Consider the following 8,862-nt stretch of genomic DNA (forward strand, 5'->3'; position numbering starts at 1 on the left):
AAAAGACGGACAGGCCGAAGGAGTTGAGCCGAGAAAACAACGGGGAGCAAGCGAGGGTTTTTTGCGAAGCGCCGATTCCCCGCCGGAAAAGCTCACGAGCCAAGCGGTCGCGCGGCACTCGGCCGCCTTCAAGGGCAACTTATTTTTGTTAAACTGAAACCGATTTCTTGCTCCGCCAAATTCATTCGCCTCTCCAACTACGCCACCCGATCTGAGATCTCCTCGATCGGACGTTGCTCCTTGGGCGCCACGGAGCGAAAGCGGGAGAGGGGAGGCTCCGGTGAAAGCCTACGGCAGGAGCCAGGGCGGTAAGCACCAAGCGCACCGCTGGAGGTTATCGGCCGGCCTACACCGTTCCGGTGAGGGTTTGGGGTACGGCTGTCGCTAAGCTCTTGTGTACAGCCTCGGTCCGTCCCCACAATGTGATTGGCTGGATGGTATTTCTCCCGACTGCGCTGCCGCTCAGTTGCGATCCAGCTGACACCACCACCAACACCACCCCGATTTGGTAACCGGGTGTCGGGAAGTTGCACGGTAACCGTGACCAAAACCTGCCCCCATCTGCTCCGCGCTTGTTTCTCTTGGCGTGGGCGTGAATTGGAGCCATCGGCATGGCACGTTCGATTTTTGGGCCTACGTTCAAATCGCCCGGTGATTTTGTTTTTGTTTCCCTCTGTCGGTTTCGGCGTTTTTGCCGGGAGCGCTGTTGCCGACGTCGCCGCGCGAAGGACAGAGAACGTGGTGGATCGTGACGGAGCGATGATGCGATGCGGCTGGTTTTTGTTCCATCATAGCACGAATCGGTGCTCCGAAGTCCGTGAATTTATCGCGCGTGTACAGCAGTTGCAGCTCCGAGATTTGTACCGAAAGTGATTTTTAGAAGATAGTTTTCTTTTTCACAAAAATTGCACAAAAAATGACTTTTATAGGTGAGATGACTGGAAGAATTGTTTCATTTTAAAGTGGAAATAGTTTTTTGTTTTTACACGAAACTCCGTCGGGTTGGGTGACTCGCCCACCGCGTGCCCCACCAGTAGCGCCGTGACGTGATTGGTCGGTGCGAACAATGAGGGGGCGGATCCTGGACGAAACCATTTTAATAAAAAGTGGTGGGGGGAGGGAGGGGAAGGAAGGGAGCGTGGTAAAAAAGAAATCACGTAACAATATTTAGGTACAATTAGAACCTAACGATAATTTTAATAAACAATCTTACAGGATTTAAAGCTTTCGTGACTGCAGGCATTCATATTCTTGGATCTTTCGGTAAAGTCACGTAGAAGGGAAATAATAAGAAAAGAAAAATTAAACATAATAAAATTATCAGAATTTTATTCTCAGAATTTCTCGGAATTTTATTCTCAGAATTTAATTCTCAGAACTTTATTCTCAGAATTTTATTATGTTTAATATTTTTATTATTTTATTATTTCCCTTCTACGTGACTTTACCGAAAGATCCAATAATATGAATCTTACAGGACGTATATTTGCGCAGCTACTGGCGGTAGTACTTACGGAGACGAAGGGGAAAAAATACATTTTATTTAAAACTTCCACAGAGCACAGTGTATTATACTATTTATCAAGTAATTAATGCAGGTATGTGATGAACTACGATAACCACGGTATCCTCCTATTCGCCCTCTGTAGTACTCAAAAGTATTGGAACCCTTTATAGCGCTGTATTATATAATATATACCGAGTATTTATAAATATATCATAAAATATGAATACTTTTTTTGCTATGTCGAATGCTGTAGCCTCTCACTTAACCGCACTTTAGTCAATCGGACCCACCCCCAAAACCCAAAGCTTACTTTTCTACAATGATTGTGGTGTTGTATGTGCGGCCTCGCGTTTTAGCCATGATTTGTGCAGTCTTTCACATTTGTCATGTCCACCCCCCCACCCCCCACACACACACACGTTCACATTTAGTTTGGTCCTAAATGTGAAGTTTTCGTGACTGCAAGGATCCATATACTCTTCTTGGTACTTTCGGTAAAGTCACGTCGGTGAAAAAAAATAGAAATAACTAAACTAAATTACGACGTTTCACACCCCCCCTCCCACTTCTTACCCCCCCCCAATCTTGACCCCTTTGCCCCCCACCTCCCGAACCTCCGTGGTCATTCATTCCAACGATTCGCTTCATCCCATGTGTGTCGTGTGTGTCATGTGTGTGTTGTGTATGTTGTGTGTGTTGTGTGTGTTGTGTGTGTTATGTATGTTGTGTGTTATGTGTGTGTTGTGTATATATATATTTCATAGGCGAGTGGTAGCGGTTCGGCGCTACCGGTCCTGGGGCCTCCCCTAGGTCGACTCGGCCTCAAACGAGTCACCTGGCGCGGTGCACAGTAAACATCGCCACTGGGGGAGACAAAGGCGGCCGGGCGTGGTGCTGGCCACCCCACCCCCCTCCCTCGTGCGCCGTGCCGGCCTTCAATAGGCGCTGCTCGCTGACAGCACTTGCCCCAACAGTCTGTTAAGGCTACACGGGGGACCTTTGTCTCTGTGCGTGGATTCAAAGTGGCCGAGCAAAGTGTCCAGGTTGAGAGGTGGCCACAAATGCCCGCGGATGTCGCCGCGAAAGTTCGATATCTGCCCTGCGAAGGGGCCGGTCGTCTTTGAGCTGGCTCCACAACCCCCGGGCGATCAGTTGCATGCAACCTGGTCGTTTCGTGGACAAAGTTGCCCCCCCCCCCCCCCCCGACAATTTGCTTCTGCGTGGACGTCTCTTGCAACGGTTGCAAGAGACGTCCACGAGGTTGAGAGCAGTTGTCGCAGCAACCAGTTGCAACGGCCGGTTGCAACGGCCAGTTGCAACGGTCAGTTGCAACGGCCAGTTGCAACGACCAGTTGAAACGGAAAGTTGCAACGGCCAGTTGCAACGGCCAGTTGCAACGGCCAGTTGCAACGACCATTTGCAACGACCATTTGCAACGACCATTTGCAACGGTCAGTTGCAACGGCCAGTTGCAACGACCATTTGCAACGACCATTTGTAACGACCATTTGCAACGGTCAGTTGCAACGGCCAGTTGCAACGACCATTTGCAACGACCATTTGCAACGACCATTTGCAACGACCATTTGCAACGGCCAGTTGCAACGGCCAGTTGCAACGGCCAGTTGCAACGGCTAGTTGCAACGGCCAGTTGCAACGGTTAGTTGCAACGGCCAGTTGCAACGTCCAGTTGCAACGGCCAGTTGCAACGGCCAGTTGCAGCGACGAGTTGCAACGACCATTTGCAACGACCATTTGCAACGACCATTTGCAACGACCATTTGCAACGGCCATTTGCAACGGCCAGTTGCAACGGCCAGTAGCATCCGGTGGCTCGGATGCAGACGAATCCGTCGCGGGGCGTCGTAGGAAAGACCAACGCGTTAAACAAAAACCTTTAAAAAGTCCCCGGAATGCACGAATCAAAAAAATATTGCGGACGTGAAGATGAACATCGGGCGACCGATTTGAATACGTCTGTACGAAGAAAACGCCATACCTGTCAACCCATACGGAGTGTAGCCCGTATTCTTGTGAACAGGGAAACTTTAAACTTGATCTGGTTCGTTCGGTAAAGTCACGTAGAAAGAAAAAAATAATTAAATAATAGCACGCGACGTTTCGATTGCAACACAAGCAAACGTCATCATCTCTCAAATTTAGAAATCTTTGGAAGAACGTAATCAACCAGGTAGGGGAATTGATCTTCTTGGTTCTTTCGGTAAAGTTACGTAGAAGGGAAATAATAAAATAATAAAAAATAAAGCATAATAAAATACAATTCTCACGACGTTTCGGCCACAACGCAAGCAGCCGTCATCAGGTGAAGAACAGGTCTGTCGGAAAGACATTCAGACGCTATTCAGACGCTGTCTTTCCGACACACCTGTTCTTCACCTGAGGACGGCTGCTTGTATTGTGGCCGAAACGTCGTGAGAATTGTATTTTATTACGTTTTATTTTATTACTTCCCTTCTACGTGACTTTACCGAAATAACCAAGAAGATGAATCCCTACAGTCACGAAAGCTTTCAATCGAAATTTAGGGGAATTGAGTTTTCAGGTCCATACGGCATACAGCCGTTTCAATGCGGACACACACCCACACACACACAAAATATCTCTCGTGATGAGACTTTGTGTAGGATGACCGTTGAGATGTATAATCGGGGCACGGGGGTGACCAATACGGTCTGAATTGGTCCGTAATCAGTAATAAGTTCGGCAGCACCGATAAGGGGTTGACAGGCATGGAAACACAGAGGCTCGGCACACGGGGGGGGGGGGGAGTGCTTTCTTATTCCACACGTGAAGTTCCAGGTCTCGGCAGCCATCCTGTCCCACCCCCCCCTGCCCCTCCACCAACCTTCCCTGGCCTCTCTCAGCTCATCCCTCCTTCGCCTCCTCCTCCTGCCTACTGACGCATTCCCAACCCCTGTCCGCTTTCTTACGATGTTTTGCCGAGGGTGCTTACAAAACACCCTTACGCGTCCACGAGACTGGATTCAAACCATGTACAACGCAAGTTGCATCTGTGACATTAAATATCTTGAAACCATTCCGAACGCTTACGGAGTTGTTGTTTGTTTGTTTTTTAGATACGCTAGAGAATATCTCCTTTCTCTCTCTGTGTAAATTTTTTTTTTAATCTCTCAATCAACGGTCGGTGCAATTTCACCGCGGACTCTACAGGGATCTGAACATAGCCCTCTGTACTCGTGTGCAATCTATTTGTTTCAATACTGGTAAGAACCTCCTGGTTACACCAGCCCACAGGGGATTATTGTGTCCGTCCGTCCGTCGTGCAGGGAGGGGCTGGGTGGGGAGGGGAGAGAGAGAGACACGCAAACTCCAAATATACAGCAGCAGGCATCGTCAGGGTCGGGATTGAACCCACGACCTCCTGTATACCAGGCGAGGTAGTCAACATCTCCTAGCCACCGTGGTGATGATGATGATGAGAGAGAGACACGCAAACTCCAAATATATAGCAGCAGGCATCGTCAGGTTCGGGATTGAACCCACGACCTCCTGTATACCAGGCGAGGTAGTCAACATCTCCTAGTCACCGTGATGATAATGAGGATGAGAGAGAGAGAGGGACACGCAAACTCCAAATATACAGCAGCAGGCATCGGTCAGGGTCGGGATTGAACCCACGACCTCACTGTACACCAGGCGAGGTAGTCAACATCTACCACCGTGGCTACCGCGAGATGCTGCCATACGGCGTGATCACAAATGGACATCGGTCACGTTTTCGTCGTCCTCTTGAGGGTGGTAAATACGAGTGAAATCGATTACATTTCGTTTAAGAATGAAGCTTCCAGGTGGTGACAAACAGCAAGAATAGTGGCAACTTCTTCTTTGCAAGCGGGTGAAATCGCCCGCGTGGTTTGTGTTGTGCAGGCAGACACGCACACAACACACGCGCGCGCGCGCGGGAGTGCGCTATATGGCTAAAGATAACGGGGTTACCGCATTAGGGGCCGTCCATAAATGACGTCACGCGATTTTGGACGATTTTTTTACCCCCCCCCGCTCGTCACACGGCGTCACAAAATGTCAGACCCCCCCCCCCTGAAATATGACGTCACAAAGCTCTGCCCCCCCCACCCCCCCAAAAAAATAAAACATGTTTTAAATCGCTTTAAACTATTGTCATTGTAGTGCGTATTTAATGTGGCGCTGCACACTGATGTTGCAGGACGAAACATTTATTAAAAAGTCTATTTAATTAAGTAGAACGTGTTGTCTGTATTTATTTAAAGTTGTAGCATTTTGATGTGACGTCACATTTCTCAAACCCCCCCCCCCTCGTCACACATCGTCACAAATGTCTGACCCCCCCCCCCCCTAGGTGCGTGACGTCATTTATGGACGACCCCTTACCATCGGTATAGTATCTAATCATTTATAATGGCGTTACAGACTTTCAAAAGACTTTCAGCACCTTGGCTAGCGCTCCCGTCTCTGTACGCGCGTGTTGTGTGGGCCTCCCCTAGATCGACTCAGCCTCAAGTGAGTACCTGGTGGGGGCGTTTGAAGCATCGCCACTAGGGAGACAAAAAGCGGCCACGGTGCCGGCCTCCGTGGGTGGCACTCGCAGACAGCACTTGCCCCAGCAGCCTGCTAACGCTACACGGGGGATCTTTGTCAATATGAAGACGGTTGCGAGGGTAACGGTCGATCAGCGGTTCGCGCAACCGCGCTACGAACCCATCGACCCGAGTTCGATTCCCGCTCACGATCGGGTAGCAAGCGACAAAGCATTTGAACGGTCTCTGGGCCTCATTATATTGGGGGGAAAAAAACAACAAAAAATAAAAAACAGCGAGTTACATTGATGCCGTGTCTAAAACATCAGCCACTAGGGAGACAAAGGCGGCCGGGTGTGGTGTTAGCTTCACCAACCACCCCACCACCCCCACCCCTGTTCGCGTGCCGTGTTTACTAACAGGTACTCGCTAACAGCACCCAGAAGTCTGCTGAAGGCTGCTGCTACTGCTGCTGGGCCACGTGACAGCAGTGAGGACTTTTAATTTGGCATGAAGCTTCGTAGTGAGGGGCAGGGCGGGGGGTCATGGTTGGGGAGGGGCAAAGGGGGGAAGAGTGGTGGGGGAGGTGGGAGGGAGGGGTGGGGGAGGGGTGGAGGGAGGTGGAGGGAGAGGTGTAGGGAGGTGGGAGGGAGGGGTGGGGTGGAGGGAGGAGTGGAGGGAGGTGGGAGGGGAGGGGTGGGGAGGTGGGAGGGAGGGAGGGGTGGGGGGGGAAGGGTGGGGAGGAGTGGGGGAGGTGGGAGGGAGGGGTGGGGGTGGAGGGAGGAGTGGAGGGAGGTGGGAGGGAGGGGTGGGGGAGGTGGGAGGGAGGGAGGGGTGGGGGGGAAGGGTGGGGGAGGAGTGGGGGAGGTGGGAGGGAGGGGTGGGGGTGGAGGGAGGAGTGGAGGGAGGTGGGAGGGAGGGGTGGGGGAGGTGGGAGGGAGGGAGGGGTGGGGGGGAAGGGTGGGGGAGGAGTGGGGGAGGTGGGAGGGAGGGGTGGGGGTGGAGGGAGGAGTGGAGGGAGGTGGGAGGGAGGGGTGGGGGAGGTGGGAGGGAGGGAGGGGTGGGGGGGAAGGGTGGGGGAGGAGTGGGGGAGGTGGGAGGGAGGGGTGGGGAGGGGGCTGTTTCTATTTTTAGCCCTGAGCTTCACGCCCCCCCCCCACGCCCGCCCGCCCTTGCCGTGACCTTGAGAGAGGGGGGTGGGGGGTGGGGGGTGAGGGGTGGGGGGTGGGGGGGGATGACGTCGCAAATGACGGCGGTGACGTCGTCTTCCCAGGCGACGATCGAATCACGGCTCGGCGAAGGAGTGACGTCACCCCTCAGATAGACGCTCAGCGCAGTGCCGGGTTAAGCTCGTGCCGAGACCTGGAGCATCTGATGTGATGAAGGGGCCCTCAATACCAAAAATAAAAGACACGTAAAAATTAAAAGACTAATTTTTGTTTAAGGGGCCGTCCATAAATGACGTCACGCGATTTTGGACGATTTTTGACCCCCCCCCTCCCCTTGTCACACGGTGTCACAAAAAAGTCAGACTCCCCCTCAAATGACGTCACAAAGCTCTGCCCCCCCCCCCCCAAAAAAAACATGCTTCAAATCGCTTTAAACTATTGTCATTGTAGTGCGTATTTAATGTGGCGCTGCACTCTGATGTTGTAGGAGAACACATTTATTAAAACGTATATTTAATGTAGATGTAAAAAAAACAAGTCTTCACCCTCTCTTCTCACGTGTGCCGCTGGACGGGAGGTGATGGGTGGGCGAGGCTTGGTGACGTCATCAGCATCACCAGGAGCATCACGCTGGGCAGGACTCGGATATGAGTGGGGGTAGGGGTGGGGGGGTTTCCAGCCTTCGAGAGAAAGGATTTAAAGGGACCCCCAATTATCGCCCGCGCAGCCACGTTGCATCAGCATCACTTCCCTGGCAGCCGATTGGTTTAGAGGCGTAGCGGAAGCGATGACGTGTCCCATAGCAACCACTGTGCAACTGGGGAGAGAGGGGGGGCAGCAGCAGCAGCAGCAAAATACTCGGCGATTTTGAACGAAAACAACAGCGGAAAAACAATCGCTGCCGGGTTAATCGGGCGTGAGGGTGGCCTTCATCCAGCAGTGATGGTGGTGATGGTGGTGGTGATGGTGGTGGTGATGGTGGCGGTGATGGTGGTGATGATGGTGGTGGTGGTGGTGATGGTGGTGGTGATGATACACGGGCAGTGGGCAGGCAGACGTCCTGTAAATCCACCAACTGGACTTCCACGGTGAACTGGACTCCCACGGTGAACTGGACTCCCACGGTGAACTGGACTTCCACGGTGAACTGGACTCCCACGGTGAACTGGACTTCCATGGTGAACTGGACTCCCACGGTAAACTGGACTAACACGGTGAACTGGACTTTCACAATGAACTGGACTTCTGCAGTGAACTGGACTTTCACAGTGAACTGGACTTCCGCGGTGAACTGGACTTCTACAGTGAACTGGACTTCCGCGGTGAACTGGACTTCTACTGTGAACTGAACTTCCACGGTAAACTGGACTTCCACGGTGAACTGGACTTCCACGGTGAACTGGACTTCCACGGTGAACTGGAATTCTGCGGTGAACTGGACTTCCACGGTGAACTGGAATTCCGCGGTGAACTGGACTTCCACGGTGAACTGGACTTCCACGGTGAACTGGACTTCCACGGTGAACAGGACTTCCACGGTGAACTGGACTTCCACGGTGAACTGGAATTCTGCGGTGAACTGGACTTCCACGGTGAACTGGACTTCCACGGTGAACTGCACTTCCACGGTGAACTGCACTTCCACGGT

General features: G+C 52.1%; 1 protein-coding gene across 3 annotated transcripts in view; it reads right to left on the reverse strand.

The window, feature by feature from the left end:
* Positions 1 to 7,856, reverse strand: part of WLS (Wnt ligand secretion mediator) — a 109,611-nt gene extending 101,755 nt beyond the window's left edge. The window contains exon 1 of one of the 3 annotated variants that reach the window (XM_078883084.1): positions 7,760 to 7,856. The gene's annotated coding sequence lies outside the window, so the exon portion shown is untranslated. Of the gene's footprint in view, positions 1 to 6,036; positions 6,047 to 7,759 lie in introns of those variants that run through there. The other 2 variants (XM_078883092.1, XM_078883102.1) reach the window with 2 other exon arrangements.
* Between the last annotated feature and the right edge of the window lie 1,006 nt (positions 7,857 to 8,862).

The sequence above is a fragment of the Lampetra fluviatilis genome, chromosome 3 (assembly GCF_964198595.1).
Source record: "Lampetra fluviatilis chromosome 3, kcLamFluv1.1, whole genome shotgun sequence".
In the NCBI taxonomy this organism is placed as follows: domain Eukaryota; kingdom Metazoa; phylum Chordata; class Hyperoartia; order Petromyzontiformes; family Petromyzontidae; genus Lampetra; species Lampetra fluviatilis.